The 26,046-nt window shown below is 33.8% G+C and overlaps 2 long non-coding RNA genes across 2 annotated transcripts in view; both read left to right on the top strand.

Moving 5' to 3' along the window:
* LOC114578015 (uncharacterized) overlaps positions 1-26,046 on the top strand; it is a 70,723-nt gene that overhangs the window by 24,247 nt on the left and 20,430 nt on the right. Inside the window, exons 2-3 of the long non-coding RNA XR_009830583.1 lie at positions 21,839-22,370; positions 22,830-22,908. This is a non-coding gene — a long non-coding RNA (uncharacterized LOC114578015). The remainder of the gene's footprint in view (positions 1-21,838; positions 22,371-22,829; positions 22,909-26,046) is intronic.
* On the top strand, positions 15,026-17,785 carry LOC133666430 (uncharacterized). The gene is made up of 2 exons (XR_009830584.1): positions 15,026-17,402; positions 17,500-17,785. It is a non-coding gene; the product is annotated as an uncharacterized LOC133666430 (long non-coding RNA).

Genomic DNA, 26,046 nt, shown 5'->3' with positions numbered 1-26,046 from the left:
ATCACGAACCACCCTACTTCCACGGATCTGTATAAGCCAAGAATTTCAAGAACACTTCGCAGACAGACTGACAATGGGACTGCTCATTACCGCTGTATCATTCGAGAGGAATCTTAATTGTTCTCAAATATCTCGGTGGCTTCTTGGTGGCTGTTACCCGGCTCCCTGTATCATGTTTCGTTCCACTCTTGTTAGGTACATCCATTTCCCGATACGTCGCGAACAAGAAGTACGCGGGTGCTACACGCCACTATCATTCCTGTTGCCCCGCGGATCCAGCCGTGTTATCCGAAAGGAATGGAACGATTCGACCCAGTTATCGTGTACGTATACACGCCCGAACGGATCCGGATAAAATAAGGGAGGCATTATTTTTCGGTGGAATTGCCGCTTCGATTACTTCCTCTCAACGATCTCTCGTTCGTAATGTCTCACGTCGTTTGTTCCTTTAAGAGCATGGATGCTGGGCGAGTGGATGTGGAAAATCGAGCGATTTATTTAAGGATGGATATAAGGGTGGAAATGGAGTTTGGTGTAAATATTTGGTTGGGATGAGAAGTTTAGAGTTTTCAATATGTAATGCGGCAAGTTTGTGGATTATTTATGCGCATATTTGTGCGAAGTTCGAACGTACGGAAATTTATAGAATGCGTGTAATGGATATGTATTATAATTGAGGAATGAAATCTCTTTCTTAAGTTCCAGTTTTCTTAATAATGGTAATTTGATTTTGAATAAAAAATTCGTAGGTTAGAATTCAGTATTCACGAATGGATTTTTTTTTTAGGAGATAAGGATTTAAATAAGTTTATAATAAACAATTTCTTCTGCAACAGTATTTAACTGTTGTTCTAAATTCTTTTAGAACGATACTTTATGGTATAACGTTGAATATAAAATACTAGTTGTTCAATCTACAGCGATCGATACACACATATATAACTAGAACACAACATGATTAAATCGATCGAATGCTGCAGCTCCAGCGTATAAATTGTATCTTATCTCTATCTTTTCTTGCTCACTTTTTAATCGATATTTCATTCGTTGTGTCTAGAATTTGCCGGATCATATATCTTCCACTAATTACCGAGGCAACGGGTGTAACTATGCGAATCGCTCGTTAATTCTCAGTTTGCAAAATTGCTACTGTCGCTACGAAGCGAGGAAGGAAGGTTTCTTCTGCATTTAGAATTTAAAAGTTCGCTAAGAAAAATCAACGTCAGTGGAGAAAAAGGTTAAAACATCGCGAAAGCATCACTTTTTTAAATCGATTTTCGATAAACTCGCTGTTCTAAAAAATCGATCCGATGATTAATTTTAAATCTCGCGACAAGTATCGATGAAAATTCGAGGAGTGGACCGCCATGCTTCACCCTTTAGATACGTGCCAAGAGTTAAAGAGGAATCGATTTCTTTAATCGTACAGAATCGAACGAATGTATCGGGCCGCAAACATCCCCGAGGGTTTGGCAAGGTTCGAAGGCCGGTATCGAGAAGTTAGACGGGTGTGTCTGACATTATTGGAAGCAATCCTCCCCCCTTTCCTGAACCCGTGGATGCAACTACCGCATTATTGGCGACCAGGCTCAATAGGAGGACACTGGCATATCCCGTATCGGATGGAATCTTGTAACCGACGTGAAAAGTACGTAAAAAGGGATCGATAAATCGGTTTCTAATTTAGGGTGACGCAAACGCGACAGGGACGGCCGACTCACTATATATATATATATATGTATATACCGATCGCTCTTGAGTTCTTTTGGCCGCCTCGAACGAGAATCGATGAGATTGCACTTTCGAGGAGTGCATGTTGTACCATTTTTAGAGCGTACAGGGCGTACGAGAGAGCCGGGTAAATTGTTTTCGATACTTTGGCTTGTCGCGTTGAATCGCGTCACACGGTGATAATCGCGTTTGGTAAAAGGGATTAGTCGTCGTATCAAAGGATGCTCCAGAGAAAGGAGATTCACTTTGGTGATAAATGGAATAAGTTTTTAACGGGTAAACGTTGAGAAGAAGCTGCTCTCGTGGGGATATCTTTTTCTTTTTGGATTTAATTACTCCGAGAAACTGTTTGGAATGCTCACTTGCCGAATAAGGGGTATGTTCGTGTAGTTAATTAATAGTTGGGGGAAATTATTTATTATTTGTTTGTATTTCTATTTCAGGTTAAAAAGGATTGATTTCTTTTATTTAATAACATTTGTATATTGGCGAAGAAATGATTGAAAGTCGAAAAGAGAAGGATTTAGTATCAAGATATATAAATACTCTCGTGTCTTTTTATATTAGTATCTGTTTTTTTGAAAATTCTTATTTGCGTATTTAGAACAAAATTGCACGATACGGAAAACGCGTTTAAATTTTCCATTCACAAATGCATAAACATCCTATAATAATAACGAAATCAATAAAGCCATCCGATAATTTCATTATTATCACGGCAATTTCACTACATCGAAATGTAATGGATTCCTCAGCGACATTAACAAAATACTACTACCCTCCACTCTGCCCTCCGAAATAGAGCCGCGTTTGAGGCGTTGAGCCGCAACATGAAATCGATTCGCGACATCGGTCCACGTATCCTGAATCATGCCCCGCTTCAGAAATTACCGATGGCGCGGCCGCTTTATGACTCTGAATAATTCATGCTGTCCTCTCTCGAACGTAGTCGGTGCCATAGTCGATGCAAATATTTAGTTTAAACGGCGCTGTTTCGAGCTGCAAAGTGCATCGAGATTGGCTCGTTATCGTACAGGAAGTCATTCCATCTTCATCGTCGCACTTTTACACTTTTCCTTTCGATCGTCTATAATTGAAAGAAAGGTATCGTATTTTGCGTACAATTAACATCACAACATTGCTTTGACGTGTGAAAATTATACATTTCAAGGTGATGATGATGCTGTGACACTTATATTATAAGATAAATATTACCGTACGGCAGGGAATTATGTTTGACGTTGATCGTAGTTTGTTCCTGTTTTTTGGATTAATTGGTGCAGTTTGATCTTGTTTATAACGCGAGATGGGGATATTGTTGTGATGAAGTGTACGTGTATATAAATTTTCACCATTCAGACTGTAAACTAGAAAAAATGGCGTAATACTGGAAAAGTTAGTTTGTTGAAAAAAATTGATCGAAAATTGATTAAATCGCGTGTTTCGCGATGGAATACACGTACGTTACGAAAGTAAAGAAAAATTTCAATTAATTGTAAAATTAATTGGCAAGGTAATTTAGCTATAATATATGTACATCCACGAAATCATAACCTATTGCATCGGTTAATCAAGGAACAAATATTCCAAACAAACAGGACAATCTATCACGTTAATAATCATCTCATGATGATTCGAGATACTAAATATTCGGAATTGAATTCGTTTCGTTGAATCTATTGTGTCACGAGAAGTTATATTTTCCAAGCGTTAATTTCAATTTTACCGTGTCAACAATGCGTTAACCATTTAATGGATAATGTAGAAAATAATAAATATATTTAACATTATATTTATATTTATTTTAACATTAAATTTCAAAAGATTTCTCGAAAGAAGAAAAGAAAAGAAAGATGAAAAGCCAAATTTTTATAGATCCATTTCTCTACCATTCTCGTCATCTCGATACGTCAACGATGCTTAGAAAGCGATAGAACTTTATAAGGACAATGAAAGTGAATGGTTGGAAATGTCCTGAATCGATCGAAACACGCGAATTCCACTATTGGAAGCTCGAAAGCGCTTTCAAATCGATTTGCAAACTGATTTCCGATAACCGACAATGTCCATGGGTATTCGTTACGCGGAATTGATCGTTAAAACCGGTCATGGACAGTTCGCCTATTCTGACAAACAGAGGTGAAATAGAATATGAAGACCGAATTCACATTTCCGTGCGACGGTAGCGGGTTTATCGACATTTCGAGTCCCCGCGGTTACGAGCATTGTTTCACGGATGTTACGCCCGAGATACGAGGAAAGGCGGAATGGGGGTGGTGGGTTCTGCTTTTACGATGGATAGCTGAATAAATTTAGCGCTTTTCGCTCCAACACCGCCGCGATAAAGTGAGCAGGCACGTCGACTCGAGTTCGTTGGATTTTAACGGATACGGAGGATTTAGAATATTGCTAATTTTTGCTCGGTCACGCGATGAACGTTTGATCGTTTTTTGAAGAAATTTTGGGGAACAGAAAAAGAAAGATTTCTGGCATATTTTCTATCATCTCATACTGGTATCAAGATACAAGCGATATTTAATTGTTGGATATAAAAGTAATATATATTTGCAGAAGAAGATTCTAGGGAGCACTAAATTATCTAGAGATCACTAGAATTCAAACTACTTTTTCTACTACGATCATGTAATGCATAAATTATATTTTCTAGAACGTAATAACTATGAAAATTATAATCGATATTATAATAAGAAAACATTAGTGTTTCTTTTTAAATTTTTTCGACGATCGTACTGGCAAGCAAGTATATACTATATTGAACACATGTAATATTTCTAATATATTACATAATAATATTCAAAACACGTTCTACATTTAAATAATAACTGCCTTGTTCTGCATAATGGGTGGAAATGTATCGCGCGGGCTGCAATATCAGCTGCACGCGATATCTAAATTTCAAGTTATTGCTCGTACCTGAAGGCGTTTGTCTCGAAATCAGATAAATTTCCCGAGCTACCGTTTTCGCTCGCCGCTTCCTTCATATTCGCGATTTCACGAAATATGGAAGGGATATACTTGTGCACTTGACACTATTTTCTAATACGAATAGTTAAAATGTATTGCACGGAGAACGAATTGTCGAACAAATCGTCGACGAAAATAGTGAAGAAGAAAGGGAACTTATCTTTCATTAAATATTTATTACTTTATATTTTTAGATTTATTTGCTTCAAACTGAATTTCAAAGCAAACAAATTATCATCTCGATATATATATATAAAGAAAGTATCCTAACATTTTACAAACATTCCTTTGACGATGATCGATCCTCCACAAGTAGTAGAAAGAAAATGTGAAGTTTAGAATCGTTCTGTTTATTTCGGATATGCATCGCGGCTTGTGGCTCTTGCTAAATTCGTATTCGATGCATAGCAACGCGCACGAGCAATGTAACCTTCCCCTCGTGTTTTGACGATAATAAATTTGAAAGTTTAATGGTTGATTGCAAATTCAAAGTTGCTGCGTATCGGCGAGAACTTCGCACGAATAAATTCCTGTTAACGTCGCGGTCAGATATTCCACGTGTGAAAGATGCTAATCGAGAGACGTACGATAACAATGGCCGTGATACAGAGCGCGAATACAGTGGCAGCGATCAGCTGTTTACGCTTGCTTCTATTATATCCTCCGTCGTTCGAGTTTTATGGATCCATCTTTTGCTGGAAACGTACGCTATTCTTGACTCTTATCGTTAGTGCAAGGGTGAAGTGCTTGTTGTTGGAAGGAAAGTTTCTTTAATGCTCGCGTGTGAGTAACTCTTTAATGACAAAGAATGATAACTATTTTGAGAAATCTATTTCTGTTGTAATATAATTTAATTGGCAAAATTGTTTTTAAATAGATAAGTTTGATTGACGCAAAAGATTGTAGAACAATGAAAAATAAGAGGAAATCCAGAATAAATTCATGATATGATCATAATTTATAAAAATTGATATTGAAATATTCAATTCTTATAATTCTTCCTAAATTTTTTTCTAATATTAAAGAATTGATCAGTTATAAGTTGATTATAGATTATTCTTTTCTTAATTACAATTAAATGGAATAATCGAAAGATGATTCTCCATCCAAAAAAGGATTGATCAATTAAAAACTATTTTTCAAATAATTAAATAAAAATCATTTTTGAAAAATTGAATAACAGAATAGAAATGGAATTAGGATATACGAAGATTTAAAAAAAAATACTTTTTAAACATATCATAACATAATACTTCACGTAATACTATAATACAATTATTTGAAATAAGAAATCCTCGATTCACGATTCAGCTCCACATATTAAAAGATAAAAATTATAAAAATACACGAGAAAAACAATCGCATCTATTTTTTCCCCCAAAACCGATTATTCCATATTTAACATCGCATGGCAATTATAAATCAATTCCGTCAGCACGAACCTCGACATCTGGTTTTCGAGCACGATGCATATTCCCGAACACGGCTAATTTGACGGCGTAATCACGCTTACGTTCTGATTAACACATAACGCGAAGAGTAACCCGGTCAGCCCTTGGAAATTCACATCGCCCCTAGAAATTACCCTCGTTACGTATTTCACCTTTCGTTTCGTAATTCCTCATATCACCATCCTTTACAATTCGGATATATCAGGGTGTGTAACGTCGTTTGTCGATCTAATTCCGTCCAAGGGAAAGAAAGGGTAAAAAAAGGGAGCGAACGGGTTCGAATGGGTTAACAATAAAAAAGGGGGAAAAAAATCCGTGAAAATGGTGGGTCGCGTGGAGAAACGCGTGTTTAACACACGTCTCTGTGCACGATCCTCGTGGATTCCGTTTCACGTAAAGGGAAACCGATGAAGTTGCGGTGCATGTATGTGCGAGGGGATAAATGAAACGTGTGTGGAGTATCTGTACGTGTATGTTCTAGAAATGTAATTCTCCATTTATATTTTTGAAACGAGAGAACACGCTATGAGCTAATGTATCTTGATATGTCGGAAAAAAAAAAAGAGAGGAATGAAATAAAATTGGGGAAGAAAGGGCAATTAGCTGCAAAAAAGTGAAAAATCGACTTTATCCACAAGTTTTAATGCGTGTAATATGGCATTTTATTTATCGTGATATTGTTAATAATATGAGAAATTGAAATTCATTCTTTTATTTTAATATATTGATATATACGTAAGAGAGAAATTGACAAACAATAAACAAGCGTGCTGCTCAAGTTTATCTACGAGAACCTTCGTGTTAATCTTGTAATTTTCTTGTTTAACTAATTACCTTTTGGTATAGTTCCATCATCGAATTATTCAATTTAAGTTCGTCAGATAACTTTGTTAAATGTAACCCTTTCTGTTCTCTTGTCTACGTTATAATATCAACGCAACGTAACAGAAAACAGAAAAGTTACACACAAACGTTAAATATTTAAAATTATCAGATAGCAAAAAAAAAAAAATATGACAAATCATAATCGATCCACAATCAATTTTCAATAATCATCTCCATTGAATTCCTCCTTTATCACTGTCACCTCCTTCCTTAATTCTCAATCGTCGTCAATTGCCACCCTTAATTCCCATATTTCTTACAAGATATCTTTCCCCACGATTCCCCTCCTAATTCCTTTTTTATTTCAAGAATTCCATCAAAGCGGAAACACACACGGCAGTCATTTCTCGGTGCCGGTCGGTGTAAGCGGCACGAATGGCGGCTCCATTATTTATCCTATTACGAGATAACTGCCAGCCGGATACTTTTAGTTCTAGGGGGGTGGGCGAGGTGCACGTTCAGAAACAGGGATGGCCGACGAGGTTTATAGGGGTCCAGGAGTGTCTATCCTTGGCACAGTCTTGGATCCTTCTCGAGTGGATATTTCGCGACTCTCCTCTTACGTGCCACTCATAAAAAGCCTGTTTTACGCTCCCAGAGATTTTTTCTCGCGAACGTTTTCCCGCCAACGCTGTAATTGGCCAACCGTCCACGAGAGTTTAAGTTAATCCGTAAACTGGCGCTCGTTTAGTGGCATCGTCTAAACGAGCTAACGAATCTCGTGCTCGTCGACTGATAAAAAGAGTCCGTCTCTTCCGCTCCACTCTTTTTGTTTCAATCCCTGAGGGAAATATGTATTTGTACTTTTGAACATTAATACTTAAATGTGAAGACGTTTTATCAATACGTTATTTTGTTTCGAAAAAAAAGAAAAAGGAAGAAAGATTTCTTATACTGTGCATCATCATCTCTTTGCCGAGTACGAATAAATTTCATGATTAATTTTTCTAAAATTAATAAGCAATGAAGAATTTAAAGTATACAGTGTACTTGTTTTTAACAATTCGTTAATAAAACCAAAAGGAAATTATTTGAAGTTACTCGAAAAATTTCCAATTAAGCGATGTTCCCATTTATGATGTATCTTATGATATATGTTAATAATAAAGAGATATTCGATAACAAAAGGAAAAAAGATCAAGCAAACAAGATCAGTAAATTTTCTTTTTAAAAAGCTAAAGAGGATTAATTGGAACGTGAATCTCTATTTATCCATCGCTTGCTCGATCCGTACACGTATTTTTGCTTCTTTGTATAGTTACAATGAGATACTCGTCGAACGTCCCAACTTAATCAATTACGAAACTTTACGACTATCAATAGTTACTTCGATTCGAACCAATGCTGATTAACGTTGATGAAGAGATACAGTTTCGAATAGGAACAAACTTCTCAATTTCACGAGGTAAACATAATTAGATGCAGCTTCCTCGTTGACATAATCTAACTTTACCTATAATATCGAAACGTTTGAAAAAACATCATTAACTATCATAACATCATAATCACAGTCACGTATTTAACTTACCTATTTATAAATATACAAAAAATAAATAAAAAAAATTGAATTATCGAAATCCAAGCACGAGCTCGTTAAAATTTAATCCAATTACCCTTTCTATCAAATTTCTCTGCACGATCCATGAATGAAAGGAAACGGTCCTAAATATTTAAAACTTCCTCCCTCTTCCATTTCGATCGCACCTGTTGTAACCAATATCATTTCAACGTCAGAAATAGATGGCCGATCCGAGTGACGTGCGTATGTTTAAATTCGTGAACGTATATTACACAGCATTACGTTAGAAGGGGATAAAACGAACGATCGGCGCGCGATCGTGGCCCATCGCTAAGGGAGGATCAGCTGTAACGTAGGAAGTACGTGAGGCAGCGTTATCTCTGCGGCCTTAAATCTCTCAGGTTGACGGGGGTACGGTAAAAATAGAGCAGGTCGGAATCGTTGCCGGTCGTCCCGCCGGGGTTTGGCACAGCTGCCGCCGCGGCTTGAATTCAAAAAACCACCAACAAGGGGGAGGAGGAAATCTATGCGTTTCCGCTGTCGGTACGCGTATACGTCCTCGCCCCCGGTTGTGAAACTTGGCCGAATCTCGACGACGACGACGTGACATCTCGGCAAAACGAGTAAATAGCCCAAGGAGCGAGCAGGTAGGCTGGTGGTTGATCCGATTCTTCGGAATTTGGAGGATCAAATCACCGCGCGGGGACGAACGAGTTGTTAGAAAAATTTGTGGGAATGGTGGAGTTTGGTTTAGAATATTTCACGTGTGAGTATTCTGTGAAATTTAAATTTTCTATAAATGAACATTTGTAATAATAATAAATGTTTTTTTTATAGGAAAATGGTTATAAATATTTTTCTGAATCGATTGATTTTAGAATAAAATATATCAAAATGTTTTCTCGTATATTTTGAAATTAATTACGTTTAATACTTTATGGTTATCAATTCATGGCATGGAAAATTTCTTGGTAATATTTTCTATATTTCCATATATATATATATATATATATATATATATATATATATATATATATATTTAATATTTATGTGTCGTACGCTTCTGACAATCAATTCTTAATCGGCGTGAAATACGTTTTTTCATGTATGGATGCTATTGTGTCTGGCTGCAGTGCGTTACTTCGAAAAGATAAAAATCATGAAAGATACATGGGACGCGTATCTTCCGCCATTCGTGTCCATTTGATGCCAACGAAATGATTGTAGCGTGAAGCGTGACAAAGTGACACTTTGAAAAGATAAATAAAAAAATTCGTACGGGAGAAAAAATTCCAGCTTTAAAAAAAAAAGCTGATAATAAACTCCGTGTCTTATTGTCACATCCCCGAATCTTTCCTCCTCTTGCAAACAAAATTAGTTGAATTAATTATTTCCGAGTTAATTCTAATAAGATAAAATAAAATAAAAAAAAAATTGCTCCCGTATACATTTACTACCATCCTCTCTCCAACTGTTAATTTTAAAGAAACAATCTCAAACGAGAGTAAAAATTACATTCTAGTCATTCGATAAGAAAACGTCTTCTCATTCGCCAATCCAAACACGAATTCGTATTGTACAATCACCGTGTTTCGAAGGAAGACGTTCTCGAGATAAATGAATAACGACGTCAAAGGAAATCAACTCTCGATCGGCCAATAATGGCGAAACTGCGAACAGATGGATTCGAGAGGCGGAAGACACGGTTCTCTCGATGCAAAACGTGGCAAGACGAATGGCTCGGCCGATAGACGAATGGTGTTCCAGGGAGTACGCGAACGACAAGCTTCCAGGGAGACAAACTGTTTGCGGATAGGAGACCACGCTTTGAAAGAAAAAAAAAAAAAAAGAAAAAAAAGAGAGAAAGAAGAAAAAAAGGTGATTCGATTACGGAACGATACTGGCTCGCTTCATCTTTCTTTCGCCGGTCTCGTGCGCCGAGTAAAATGGAGCGGATCTGATTTGTCGACTTAAGCTCCTCTTCCAGAGAGATAAATAGTACGTGGACGTCGATCCCTATGTACCATTTGTCTTGGCTTTGTAATTTAACGAGGAGTTTGGTGAATTGGATATTTTTATTAATGTAACGCGATGATCGAATTTTTGTTCTTTGGATATTTTTATTGAAGTAATATTTGATATCGTTTTAAAAAGAACGATTCGAAAATCGGGGAATTATTAATTATTATCATTAAAATAATAGATTTACGAGATATAAATTGGTATATCTATTATAATTATTGTGTTTATCCGTGTAACGATAGGAGGTTTACCACACGGCCATAAATCAATATATATTTGTAGATATACGTTTATAACGTGATAATAACAATTTGACATATGATCCTCCATATCCGTGTAATTCATTTCGTGATTCGTTGGATAAACGTTCTAAGCTCTTAATACCATAAACGCGAAGAGCAGTATGAAAGCGTATCATCAAAGTGAAGTGACCATATTTGGGAAGAAGATCAGATTAATATGCGCATCAACGGTTAAACTAACGCAATGAAATTTACATATCAACGTTTAAATGGTGACCATGCAATTAATGATAGTGCAAAGCGCTCGATTTGGACAAATTGAAGTTTCATAAACTTCTGATTTACGTAGCCAATTATCTTCAACTAATTCGATTCGAGTGAAAAATGATTAAAACCAATTTATGATCGATTAAAAAAGTTATTTTCCAATAAACAAGCTACACGAAACAGAAGAAAGTATATATAATATTTAAATATTATCCAGAAAGAAATTAACACTTTCACCATTAAAATTTTCCGATCATCTTTCCTTTCTCCCTCCTAATTTATCCTTACACTCTGTATCCACCGTATAATTTCTTTATCCAAGCAAAAGGCGACATTCCATTAGAAAGATGCGCGATCTTCATTGGCAAAAGAAAAGGGGGAAAAAAAGGATCTCTCGAAGAATCTTATTGAAAGAATTGCTTCCCAGAAGGATTTACGGATCCGCATTAAAACGGTCGTGAATCACACTTGAAATTTAAAAACGTGGGGAAATAAAACCGATAAAATAGTTAGAGGTGAGTAAACAGTGAGAAAGGGAAAGAGAGCGGGAAATGGACGGGCTCGAAGCAAAGAGAGTCCCGCCGTTGAATTATTCCGCGAGGACGTGATTGCTCCCGGGGAAGTAAATTACCTGTTCTAGTGACCGGCTGACTTTGGAATTACGTACTGTAAAAGATTGCAAAGCTGACGCGGTTTACTCGTGTGTATACGTGTATATATATATACATATGATCCAGCATCGGTGGAAAATTGGCAGGGTTATAAAGTCTCCGGGGTTTTTACGATCCAACATCTTTGAAACTATCGATTACAAGGAGTTTCCTTCATCCTCCACGAAAACTTTTCCCTCGAATGGAACATCTCGCTCGAATCTCTGTGTACATGAATTTTAATGCACGACAAACCCTCCGTTATCTTGTTGCATCCAGTCACTTTCATAGAGCGATTACTTAACTCGTAATCGTCGTAGTCTGGAAGACGTACAACGTGATTTTTTGTACAATTTTTCTTTGAGGCAGAGATTTTTTTAAAACGAAGGAAAGTTGTTAAAATTACCATAAGAATCTCAATAAAATAATATAAAATAGATGAAAATGATTTTAAGAAATAAATTAAATAGGTATTTAATTATGAGATAATAATAACAGTTGCATTGTTTGTATTATTTATTATTATTTCAATTTTTCAGGATGGATCGATCGAAGAATATTTCATTTTTTTCTTGAAAATCATAAAAGTCAATTTGCATGTTATAAATGATAAATATGGTAATACATAAATAATTAATATTATCTTTAATCTGTTCTTTTTGAATAAAATATGCGAAGAGTTAGTAGAATTTTCAATGCTAATTTATTAATTAAAAATAAAGTTAAGCTTAATATTGAATATTTTTAAAACAATTTCTCTAAAACTCTAAAAATTTTATATAAATCTTTAGGTCGAATATCAAGATTTTTCATGGAATTAAAATGTATACTATTTATCGATAAAATTACATATATATATAATGTGTTTTAAAACAGGTTAATTCGAGATCACGAGGTTTCCATTTACTGTATAATTTATGATACACGTTATATATCAAAGAGAATTTTCAATTTGATATTCTACGTTTAATGAAGAATTAACTTTGCGAATAAATTTTCATTGATTGCCGTTAATAGACAAAAACCGATGAAATTAATATTCATCGCTATTTCTCGTTATTGGTTATTTATAATTGTTCAATTTTTTGAGAGATGAATTTCTATAACAATATTTAATCTTATTTTTGCGAAAATTTTCATAAACATTTTGATTAAATTTTAAAATTTCGTATGAAACATTTATAAATGCTTTTTATAAATACTTTGAATCTGAAATAAAAAAAAAAGGAAAAATAGAAATCATCGAAAGTAAATCGATTTGTGATGTGTGTGATACAATTACATTATGATTCTTGGTAAGATTTGATTCTCCTTTATTTTTCATTTCTTTTTTTCGTCGGCGAAGAACATTTGGTTGACAAAGAAATATTGCAAATATACGCGTGATAACGATGAAACGAGGTAACATCGCGATGGACGTTGTTAAAATTGCATTCCACCCGGCAATACAATGTTTCAGCGATGTTTTTAATACCGTCCTCGTTTTATCCATTCCATACTTCTTCCTTCCACCGAGACTATACTTCCAATTAAAAGTATCACCACAATAATAATCTTTATCATTCTTCCATACTATCTATACTTCATTTTACTATTTCAAACCACACTCTTCGTTGCGAAAGAAATAAATTTTTAACTACGAAGAAATAATTGCTTGTTAAATAACAATCAAATTTCGTGCTTGATAAATTTCAATGTATACAATCCATCCACAAAAAGAATGCAACATTTAAATTGTCAGTATATATCAATATAACATCATTCAGAATAATTTTATAATTGCATCGACTATACAAATTTATCGAATCGTATTTATAAATATTACATACTCTATCGTGAAGCATAATTTCTTCGTCAAAAATTAAAAATTTCACGTATAGTAAGAACACACGTCATAATCTTAAATTGATAATTCTACTTCATTGATAAAATCAATTTACATTTGTCTAAGGACAACGAAACAACTCTTCGAAGATCTTAGATATTCCTTCTGCCTTGTCCAATCCCATCCAAGGAATTGGATGCAATCTCGTCGCCGTTTCCGGTTCCTATGTAATTAACCGGTTCTTGCCCGTTGCAAGAATTCTTTCTTGCAACCGGTTTCGAACGAGACACCCCCTCGACGTGGAGGGTTAATTAAATACTTAACCGAGCACGAGAAGGGTCCTCGTTAAATCTCGACTTCGACCCCTCGCAAGTTTCGTCTACCGACCAACACAAGGTTTCCTTCATCCCCGCTTTTCTCATTGTGCTCGTCCTCCTCGCGGGCTCGACTCGTGTCTCAAGTTTCCATTTCCGGGGCAACCGCCATATTCGACGGCTTCGTGCGTACGAGAGAAAGAGAGAAAGAGTTGGTGCTCACCTTGAAATTCGAGGATCGTGGCGAATTCGCTTGAACGACGCCTCGTAAACCGCGATCTCGTGAATTCTCTTCTTTGCGTTGATCTTGCGTTTTCTTAGGGATGAAGTAAAGAAGTTCGTGATGTTTAAGGTATAGATAAGTAGATATTTAAGATATTTAGAAGGATACATGAAGGATGTCATCATGCGATAGTGAATGGGAAAATTGAGATTCGTTTGAGTTAAATTATAAATATTTATTTCATAAAAAGGTATATATTGCGTGTTTTTAACAATTGAGGTAAAAAAGAATTCTAGGCACAATAGCAATTACATTCGTATTTATATTTAAACATCGTTGCTCGTTAAAGCCAATTCCATTTAATTAAAACAAGAACAATAGCGGCACGGGAGAATAATTAATAAAGTTATTTGCGTTGTGTATACACGTCCATCCGATCAAACGAACAATTGGTCGGCTTGTATATTATCATTGGAACATCGAACATCATGGGCATTAATGTTGTTACCAGGATGGTTTGGACAAGCCTAGAGTAAGCGAGGATTATAGCAAGTGTTATTGTTATACTCGAGATAACACCCGATATACATATACAATTAGCATAGTAATGTTAAATTTCTGTGGTCGAAATATTAGTTTGGTAAACAATTCCGTTCTTCCCTCTGAGAAAGGGGAACATAACATCTTGAAACGTAGATGATTAATTCTACGAAAATTTAAGAAAATTTTTTTTTGGTGACGAATAATTATTGTGAAGTACAATTTAATTTCGAGTAAGTAAATGAAAATTAACTTTCTAGATTTACTCGTCAACTTTAAATTAAAACAAGATAATTATTAGGAAGAATTTTTTCATTCTTTCTTTTATTCGCTCGAACATTATTTTAAAAAATAATATTTTAAATGTTATCGTGCATCTCTTATATTCCTCTTAATTATCTTCGTTTAATGTATATTGCAATTAATATGCTCCAATTATTGGAGCAATTAATAATAGATAAACCATATGATAATTATTACATTTCCCAAACAGCGTTTGAATTATACCGATGCTATCATGTTACGATATGAAACGTGTCTTAATTTTACCAGCAAACGATCGATTATTTGAAATAAATATAAATCACGTGCAATTCATTTTCGTCTCTCGAACGAAATTTTCATCGGAATTTTTACAATTTCACAATTTTTCATATCCGCTTGAAATGATCAGCAATGATCCGACAATAATCACTCCATAGTAGACGTTCAATATCTCTCAATAAACAGAGACACGAAGCATCCCCGAAATCACTCCAATTCACCCTCCCTCCCCGATTCAAATCACCTATCACATTTCCTGCCTACCAAAATTCCCCACGTCCCAATAAACCAAGCCGGCCATTCGTCAAATCCCGAGTCGCGATTCCTCCCCTTCCAACTCGGTTCATAATTCTCCGCAAAAATGAGCCCCCCGGATCTCGGCTAAGTGTATCGAATAGGCGTTGCATAATAATCAGCCGATCGAACGTCGATGTCATAGACGTACAATTAAACGTATAGCGACGTCAGTGTTCCCGAAGCCCGTTCAACACGACAGGTTTACGTTCGACCCAGAATACCACCATCGTTAGTTAAGCTGCGTTCACGAGATCGTTGCGACACGTGCGCACATTATACGTGTATCGAGAGGTGAGGCACCAGGGTGTTCATGCATGTGTGTGATGTGTAAGAAAATTTTAAGATCTATCTAAGGGACTAGGGAATTGTACATGATGGAATTGTGTACGTATATATGCAGAAATTTTATTTATTCGTAATATACGTTTAAAATATGATTTTGCATAAATATTTTCTTTTTTGTTATTACAATCCTCTGTACCAATTGTCGAGTCGGTATCCAATATCGGAATTTTCAGAGTGAAATTTTATATTATATTCACGTCTTTTAGAATTATTCTTTTTTTTTTTCTACGTGACGAATGTTTGAACACTGTGTGTGTATATGTATTTGGGAGTATGGTAGTTAGTTAGGGTGAAAGAGGAGATCCATGGTTGACCATGGCATGGCAAGACCCACCGCGTCGACCGGAAGATTTATAGGCTTTTGTAAGGCTACACACCGATCTGACCTAAGTGCAATTAAGAGAGCAAATGGTGAGGGACGTGCACGCCTTGGATAGCGCGACGTGTGCGGCTCTAGCACGAACTGGACGAATATGAGTCGACATGTTTTGGATAAAATAGAATATACCCATTGTGTTAATTCGAGTGGAAGATTCATACTTATTAACGTATGGCCCCTGTAAGTGTAAAATGGAAAAGGAATCGGATGTGAATTGAGAGAATATGGTGTGATGATTACAACAACGATATATTTGAAGAAACAATTTTAGATAATTTGTTAATTTTTATCTTTTCATTCTTTCACATTTTCTTTTTTAAATAAACCTATATGATGTAATTGAAAAGTTAAACATATTAAGAATTATCGTTATCGTTATTATTATTTTCTAATAAAAGGATTTATTCTTCTCAATTTATATTTTAATTAATACAGAATGAGAAGTGCACTCGTGAAAAAGGAATTGAAGGCGTACGTACGAAAAATTCAAAATAATTCAAACGCATCGCTAGATTAAGTCTCCGTTAAAATACCGGAAGCTCTCCTCCACCACACTACTATCTCGGCTCACGCAATAAAATTTGATCCATCTCACGTTTCGTCAACCCGGTACAAGACCGTGAAATTTTAATTAATACTTTTACAACCGGCGCGAATACGAGCGTTCCAGGTCGGAAGTCTGTTTCGTAGGTGTCCACTGCGGAGCGGCCATCGCGGTTAAAAAAAAAAAGAAAGAAAAAAAAAAGAAAAAAACGCGCACGAGGACATTCGACGACCGGTCGTATCGGGTGACGCCATATATTTGGATCAACTACACTTAAACCGTGGCTAACGAAGCCGTTGTCCCGTGTCTCCTCCGTGTGGAGGGGAAAAAAATTGTAACCAGGAAGCCCGGGAAGATAGACGGAAAAAATAGACTGTTCTGAGTCGCGATCAGAGCATCTGCCTACGAACGAAAATATCCGAACAAATTGAACTTAGAACACCCGGTTGTTGATGGTGCACGAATAGGTCGGATGATTTGGAAAATTGGGACAAAGCGTTTAGACCATTTCCACCAGTTTTTCGAATGATGGACGATGGACTTGTCAGTCGATCCTATCGATTAATTATATGGACGATTACGATGATTTTTTGAACTTTGAAAGAAGAAATTGTAAATGTAGATACAAGAAACGATGACAGTGAGTAACAGTTGCTCCGATTTGGTAGAGTTGATTACGTGATGCATAAAAGTTTGTGAACATTTGTTTGAATTATTATTATCTTGTGTGTTAATAGGTGATTCATTTCTCTATTTGGTATGCTATATTTAACTTTGTAACTAACGATTATATCACGTAAGATCTGGTTCTCGTTCGATCACCAAAGTTAAGCTACGTCGGACACAATCAATACTACTTGGATGGGTGATTGCTCGGGAACATCATGTGTTGTTGGTATTTATTTTTTGATTCATTGAAATATTATTAATAAAATTATTATTAAAAATTACAGAAAATAAATGAAACGAGATATTGCTTCACAACGTAATTTATTTGCCGCAATTTAAAAGTAAATACAAAAAGTACAATCTATCTATCTAAAGCACAATCGAAAGAAAGAATACTATCGAATACTTTTTTAGTTTAAATAAGATTATTTTAAGAGATTTAAGGATTGTGTTTTTTTAAGGAGATCAATTCTGAAATCGTTCAACCTCGAATTATAGCTCAAATTCGCTCGAATTACGACAAAAGTTAAACCAAGACGTTTGCATATGCGATTTCGCCAACACATGGAGGTAGAAATACGCGAATTACGTTTCTCTGAACTGGTTGAAAGCGTTGCAAATGCGAACCATAGGTAAACAGAGATGATTCTGTTGAAATGCATACTAAAAGCATTAAAACGTGCAATTTGTGAAATTTTACTTTGTATTCTGATATTATACGCATACATATATCATATATTTTTAACGTATGAATATTCTGAAAATTGCGCGATTTAATCCAAATATTGGATGGTTTATGAAATTTAAATATTTGAATGATTAAAAAATTAAAGCTTAGCTTTTTGAGATGGGAAGAAATTTCTAAAAAGAAAAAATAATTTTTAACGTTATATTATAATTATACAATCATAAATTTAAATACACTTTTTTTAATCAATATGTAACTTATATTGAAGTTGAAAATATAATTTTCAATTTCATTTTCACGAGACTAGAAACGAGTTCATATATTTTTACGAATTGAGGAGAAATCGAATTTCCCGTTATAATGGCCTTTGTAACACGATTACCGGGACAATTGGCCAACAAACGAAAGGATTTGAATCCCGATTCAGCAATTCCATCTCCTAATTCTTTTTCCGCCTACGATTTTCAAAAATAGAATTTATCACCCTTCTAGCATTTCGTTCTTCTATTGTTTTGCTAATTCGATTATTTAAAATTTATTTAAATAAATTTAACATATCATTCGTAATAAAGTTCGAAGCAAAGATTCGAAAAAAAAATTTGAATCTAAAATTTCCCCTTAGTTGAATTCCTTTTCAACTTTGATCTTTTATTATCCATAAAATATCAATATCTTTTTATCTGTAAATAATTAAAAAATACCAAACATAGTCAAGAAATATAAATTCTTCCATAAACATTTTTCAAAGCGACTCCACCTCGAGAAAAGAATCTAAGAACAAAAGCGCGAATGGCATGTTGTCGAGTCAGATATTCTACGGCCTGTTTAACATAACGTTGTTCAATTTAAAGGCTTCAGTCAGTGGCGGGTCAGTTTCTCCTTGATACACTTCCAATTTTTCCTCTTCTTCTTCTTCTTCTTCTTTTTTCTTTTTCCTCTCAAAATTCATGTCAATGTACGCGCATGGACGGAATTTAATTTTTCAAAGTCAAAGCCAGTCGATATGAGGAAAAATGGCGGAGAAAAATGGACGAGAATCGATCGTATCGCGAGAATTCGAACAACTTGGTTTACCATATTCCGACAACGACGGATTATCATAGATAAGATAATATTGGGCTAAATCGACTAAATACGTCGCCGTCTATAACTTGGCCACTGTTAGCTGTTTCGAATATATCCTCTCCTCCTTTATTGCCTCGGGTAATAAGGAAATTCATGGAAGATTAATAATCCGGAAATCGCGGTTTTGTGTTGTGCGGCGCGGAGCAAATTTTTTAATATTTTTTCATTGTGCCATGAAGGGTAAGTAGCCACAGGTTTTATTACCGAGCAGATTGTTATTAATCGTTCACCAAGTCTCTAAAAGATTACTTATTATAAAATACTATGCATATTCTTTTTTATCCGCCTTTCTTTTGAATATAATATGTAATTTAATAGTTTTGGGGATTGACAAATATATTTTCATATTGCTTCATATTTTTGTCTTGATAGATTTATAATAAGTTAAAAAGTAAGTTGAAAATTTCAAAATATATCAGTTCAACGATTAATCAGAACAAATTTACTCTTATCACTCGATTTTGCGTTCTCCTAAGTACTTCTGATAGGTTCGTTGTAACTGTACACAGCGTGGTTAACCACACTGTTGATTCGCTCTTTGTATGACGTACACAGAGTTCGACCATGGATGTAATATTCGTGCGAGCAATTAATAGAAGGGGTTAAATCAATAAATCCCTTCCTATCACCATTTCCTATCGAAGTTTAAGATTGTTTATTCCGTAATTAAAATAAAACTTTCCACACTTTTTACAACGTTTAACAAACATCCATAAATTGGAGAACTTGAAGCTTTCTTTAATTTTTATATTCAATTTTTCATTTATTAATTCCAGTTTTTATTTCATATTTTTTATTATTTATTTCATATTTCAGTTTAAAAAAAAAATGTTAAATATATATTGTGAAATTTCTAAAATGATTTTTAGTTATCAGATTACCATTATCTCGCCATTTTTTCCGATTATTGTTAATTTCACTTAACCAAGATATAATCCCCATCCCCTTTTGCTTCTTTAAAATAAGGATCTTCTTTCGAGAATGGAGGTGGGAAACTTGATCTTATCCGTGTCGTTTCTCATTAGACGATGCGTAACAGATACGCGTAAAAATGCATCTGGCATGAGAGACATAGATGAAAACCATGACTGGATTTTCCATTTATAAGAATGAGAATAGATTTTTGCATTTAAAAGTTATCTTTAAAATTTCTCTTTTGAAAGTTGATATTTGGAAGGAAATGACGAATATTATTATATCGAGTGAATATAATAAAGATTATAGAAGAAATAATTGGAATATCGTGGAATATATATTGTAATTATTATAAAATTTATAAAAATATTTTTTAAAATTATTTTTAAAATTAAGGGGATAAATTTATATTTTAATTACAAATAGGAAATCGGAAATAGGATGGTTATTGAATGTGTAATAATTTTGAAATTAATTGATTACGTTTCTGCAATGCTATATTTATTCCTAATTCTCTCTACACTATTGCTGCAATTTCGATTTATACATACCGAAATATGAAAGCGTATTTAGATGAAGTTGAACATTATATACATTTAAGAAGAGTTTATTGAAATTTTTATGAAAGTAGAGATTTCTGGGAGAATTTGAAATTACATTTTCTCTATGAATGCAGTTGTTATTTCAATTTCCTGATATATCTCATCGTCTATAATTTTCTAATAATTTTCTCTCTTTATGAAAATTTAATCCAATTAATTAAGAAAGCAGGTTATTGATCAATGAAAATGCACGTAAATTGATAGAAAAGTTTTCTGGTAAAATGAGAGAGAAAAAGAGAGAGACAGAGAATAAAATCTCTTATTAAAAATTCATTTTTCCTTATTCATTTATTTATTTACGATTAAAATATATTAAAATCTATGAATAAGAATTTGCATATTTTTCTTGATACTTTAATCTCATCTCTCTTATTAAAAAAAGGAAGGAAGATCAAAAAAAAGATAAAAAAATATTGCTCGAAATTATACAGGAGGCACCAGAGGCAAAACAAAATCCATAAGTCACGGCTGGCTGTTACGTGGAAGCTGAAAGACGCTCGTTAAAAATGCGTCTGTGTCGACTTTCTCAGATTATTTGACAGCCGCTATTGACAAAAAATGCCTCTTACGCATTGAAGCATAATAACAATAATAACAATAACAACAATAATAATTATAATAAATTACCAAGTGAAAAGAATTTCTTTTTAATACAGTATTCGAATGTCTAGTATTGTTCTCAACCTCTTACCCTAAAACCTACTTCTAGTAGTTAAAAACCTAGATACACATAATTTTATATTCTTTACAATTTCTGCTGCTTAATTATCTCCTTATATTTTTTATTTAAAAAGTGTATCTATTTTTTAAAAGAAACATCTAATGACGTACACGAGGTCTTGTTTTACAAGAAGTGCTTTCCAAGCATTTCTTTTTTTTACATTTTCCAAAAATTTTAAATCCCTTTAAATATTAAAGATCCAAGAGCAAAACCAATCTTTCACGAAAGAAGAATTATCATAAAATTGAAACGTATATTAATTATACGTTTTATAGGAGAAAATTTGTTTATTAAATAAAATTTCTCCATATTTATACACCATGTGAAACCAGTGAATAATATATTATGAATTTCAGGGGCGAAAACATTTCCTGGATAGGAAATCTGGATCGTTGCCAGTCCCGATTCCATCCTTCTTATCCTGTACACCGCGGCATTACTTTCAACATCTTGCAGTATTCGACTTCTTACCGTCTTCCCACTTGAAAGTGGAAAGTGTCCGGAAGGCCAAGCTTCCAGCTTTCATTAGTTACGTCTTCGAACAACCGGCTCCCACGAGCACTTATCGAACTGGAACGATCGTGACTCCGTGAACTGGAATTACATGAACTTATTACACTGCGCCACTTTCAGCCGCGGACACGGATGGTCGTTAGAATCGGTCCGATCTATTGGAACTTGCCTGTAATCTACCAGTTTGGTCCGTTTAACGGGCTCATTACAAGTTGACGGTGGATTGGTGGGGGAGGAAGGTGGCACGATGTATGATCATGAAGACAACTTTAAGGAAAGTTTATCATTCGTCACAGAGGAGATTATGGAGGAGCGACTCGGTTTCTGGTCGAACGATTGAAGAGGAAATTTGTAAAGATTAAACCAAGATTATTAGTACGTTTAAGAATTATGATGGACGGGGAAGGGTTATGTTCGAAATTCGATCGTGTGGATTTTAATTTGTAACGTCGTAAGTGATAAAAATAGAATAATTAATTTACATTCGCGTAAAAATTACAATTTTAATATTTCTGATTTAATTTACAAAAGTTTTTTTATTTTCAAGTATTGAAATCGTGCTCGTACAAATTTCGAAGTAAATCATTTGATCCATTCATTTGCATTTCAATTATATGCTTTTGTGTGGATTTTATAAATATATTTTAAGAATATGAAGTGTGAAGTAAGATCTTGGAGTATTGAAATAAGGCTACATTTTTCAGATTAATAAATGATCGATCGTAGATCTATATTCGACGAAGTTGGGACAAAATTTATTGTGATTCGTTTCTTCATTTTCTTTTATTCTCTTCTACTTTTATTTATTTATTTATTATTTTTTTTTTTTTTTAGGTTGTTATGCAAACGCTATCTATCAATTTTTAGTGTCCATCAATTTTGAAGTTCAGGTATACAAATATCAATATTTCACGTGAGTATCAAATATATATATATAAATCATCAACGATTGAAGTGATAGCATTCTAGCACATCTGGTATCTTTGGCATGACAATACATTTGCTTATCATAGTGCAGTTGAACGTGCAGTTCTGGCTAAAAGCAAATATCTAGTTTTTATTCATTCGATGTATTCAATTGATTTTGCTCCCTATGATTAATCGTCATTCCTAAGATTTAGTATTCAGAAAGGCTTATCACAAAGATGTACAAGCAACAATGAGAATACTCTGGACTAAAAAACAAATTAGTATTCGACTTTAATATTAAAGTCTATATAAAAATTCTATATTAAAGAAATATATTTTGATTGAAATTAAACAATTTAATATAAATACACTCAGTATTTGTATTAACAACGCATTTAATTTTCTTTTTTCAACAAACAAACTACGAAGAATTTTTATAAAATTACGAAAAATGTTACATTTTTATTTGCATTCCGATAAAAGTTTCTACGCGTGATCTTTTTGAAAAAAAAAATATTAATTTTACAAAATAATATATCAAAGGATTATTCACTTCCATAAATCAGAATGTGAATTATTTTTAAATCAATTCGACAAAATTTATAGCTCGTTTATAAGAATCCACGAATCGAATAATCTGGCGTTAAGAGATATTGTCCAATAAATGATAGAATAAATGTGAGAATAATTGATTCGAACCGATTTTCCATTTCAAAATTTACATTCGAATAGAAAAATTTTGTGTATTAAATGTGGCATATATCAAATTTCTTCAAAATGCTTTCGTAAACGCAGAGAAGAGAAAATCAATAACACCCGCATGGAATAAAGAAAATATCTATTAAAGATAGCTAATTATCTGTAAGTAATTTATTGATAAACCGTGGGAGCATTATCTGTTCTTATTTTTCTAAAATAAGATTGTCCATTATTAGTGATTGGGTTATCAATACCCGCATTTTATCAATTAATTTATGATATTTAATAAGAAGAACTGGAGTTATTGTACCATTGCTATTCAAGAGCAATAACTATCGAATATTAAAATACTTCTATTAATATTTCTATCTTATATTAATTTATTAAAAATAATTGCACAAACTTTCATAATTTCTTAGAGTAGTTGTAATTATCTTACATTTTATAAATTCTCGTGTTTTTAATTATCTAAATTAATATTGAGAGCATATTCGATTTCATCGCGATATTTCTTTTTTCTTTTTTTTTTTTTATCCAGCAATATCTGTTTCAAATATATCAAGGAATCCAGGTTGCTACAAGTAATTATTTGCTATCTCTTGTTCGAGCACAACATGTCCAATTCAAATACATAGGTCTGTTTTTCCCATGATTTCAACGTAGAATCGAGGTAAAATATTATTGGCATGTTTGCTTTTCAAACACATGCATCCGTTAACCAACAAAGTGTGTTTGCCTTGTAATTTTGCCTGTTCGTAGAAGCGCTTGCCCTTTTTTCTTTCAAATTGCACATTTCGTACACGTATGCACTTTTTAATACAAGCTAAGGAAACAGGAAAGATGATGATATTTTATCCGGGAGATGAGAAGTGAATTTCATTAATTAATGAAACTTCGTACTTCAATGTGATTCTTGCAAATCATGTAATCAATTTTCACACGAAAGATTAAGTTGATTAAAATCTTCCGGTTTATTAAATGAAATATGCATATCGTGATAAAATCGATTGAAATATCAATCAACAGGCATTGGCTCGTGTCACGAATTTAACACGAATTTCCTCGAACAGATAATAATAAAGGGAAATTTAGAACTTTGGAACGAGACGTGTAACGAAATATAAATATTTCCTTTTCAAAATTGAAACGAAAGATTATTCATTGGCTTTATTTTCTTCACGAGGTGAGCATACAATCATATTTCAAATTATCATCCGTATCAACGATTTGACGATGAAGGAATCGATAAATCCATAAATATGCTTTTATCGTATTCCAAGAATTATGTGCCTATAACTTACAATACGCGCTTCCTCTGACATTTATTCTAGAATTAATCCCATTTATACGATAACAGATTCGTCAACGTCAGGATACAAAGTATCATTCTATCTAGGGACGTAGTTTTAAGAGGAATGGAATCTCGAGAACTAAGAACACAACTTTTTAAAGAATATGACCATTAATATAATAATTATTGATTGATCACACTTGACAAACTAACAGAATAGAAAATCAACCATTTGAAATAAGTCTGACAAGTTATTACGATCGATTTGTCTATCCTGTGTGATTATTGACAAATGCTTTTAATGAAGTAAGTAACATACATAAATGTGTATGTTAAAGTAATAATCTTCATTAAATCATAGTCTATGAATTTAACATGGATTTCAGCAATAATAAATTTTAATTATTATAACATTCTCTGTGTCACATTGAACAAATTCAGAATTTTGTTGATGTGAGAATGATGAAATATCCGATAAATTCTTCGAAAAAATGTCATTTCTTTTATAATTTTTCTATAACGTTCCACGGAATTAATTTTTCTATAATCATCATATTTGAGAAGCGTGAAGCCTAAGACAAAACGTAACATCGTCAGCTATTTGTATGCATTTTTCATTTATATCATCAGTCATTACGTCCACTTTCTTTCGACGAAAAAATCAGGTGGAAAGTCGTGGGTAAAGGGTTCCACTTAATCTCAGAAGTTTTGTGCTCAATCGGTGGAAAGATATCGAGCCACCGCCTTAACTATCGAATGAAAAATGTACGGGAATTTATTGAAGGAAGATATATCGATCCTCGAGTAGATCGACTTTTATTCTATTTTAAATTCTCGCGTTTGTGACATTATTAAATTTAATGTTCTCTAACGTTAAAAGAAGCCATTAAATTTCACTGTAGCAGATTTAAGATCTGCATAATTATTACTCTTCTCAAAAAACGTGAAGAATTAATTCAAGTAATTCAAGTCGACGCGAAATTAAAATTATTACGTATATGAAAGGATAAAAATTGTTTAATTAAACATCAGACAGATCGCAATATTAAACCAGTGGATTTATGGATTTGAATTTTAAAATTCAATGTACCGTGAATTAATTTTTCATCCTTCCGATCATCTTTTTCTTAGATTCGTGCAATTCAACGAAAC

Source organism: Apis cerana, linkage group LG1 (genome assembly GCF_029169275.1).
Source record: "Apis cerana isolate GH-2021 linkage group LG1, AcerK_1.0, whole genome shotgun sequence".
Lineage (NCBI taxonomy): Eukaryota > Metazoa > Arthropoda > Insecta > Hymenoptera > Apidae > Apis > Apis cerana.
This window is presented reverse-complemented; position numbering and strand designations above follow the sequence as displayed.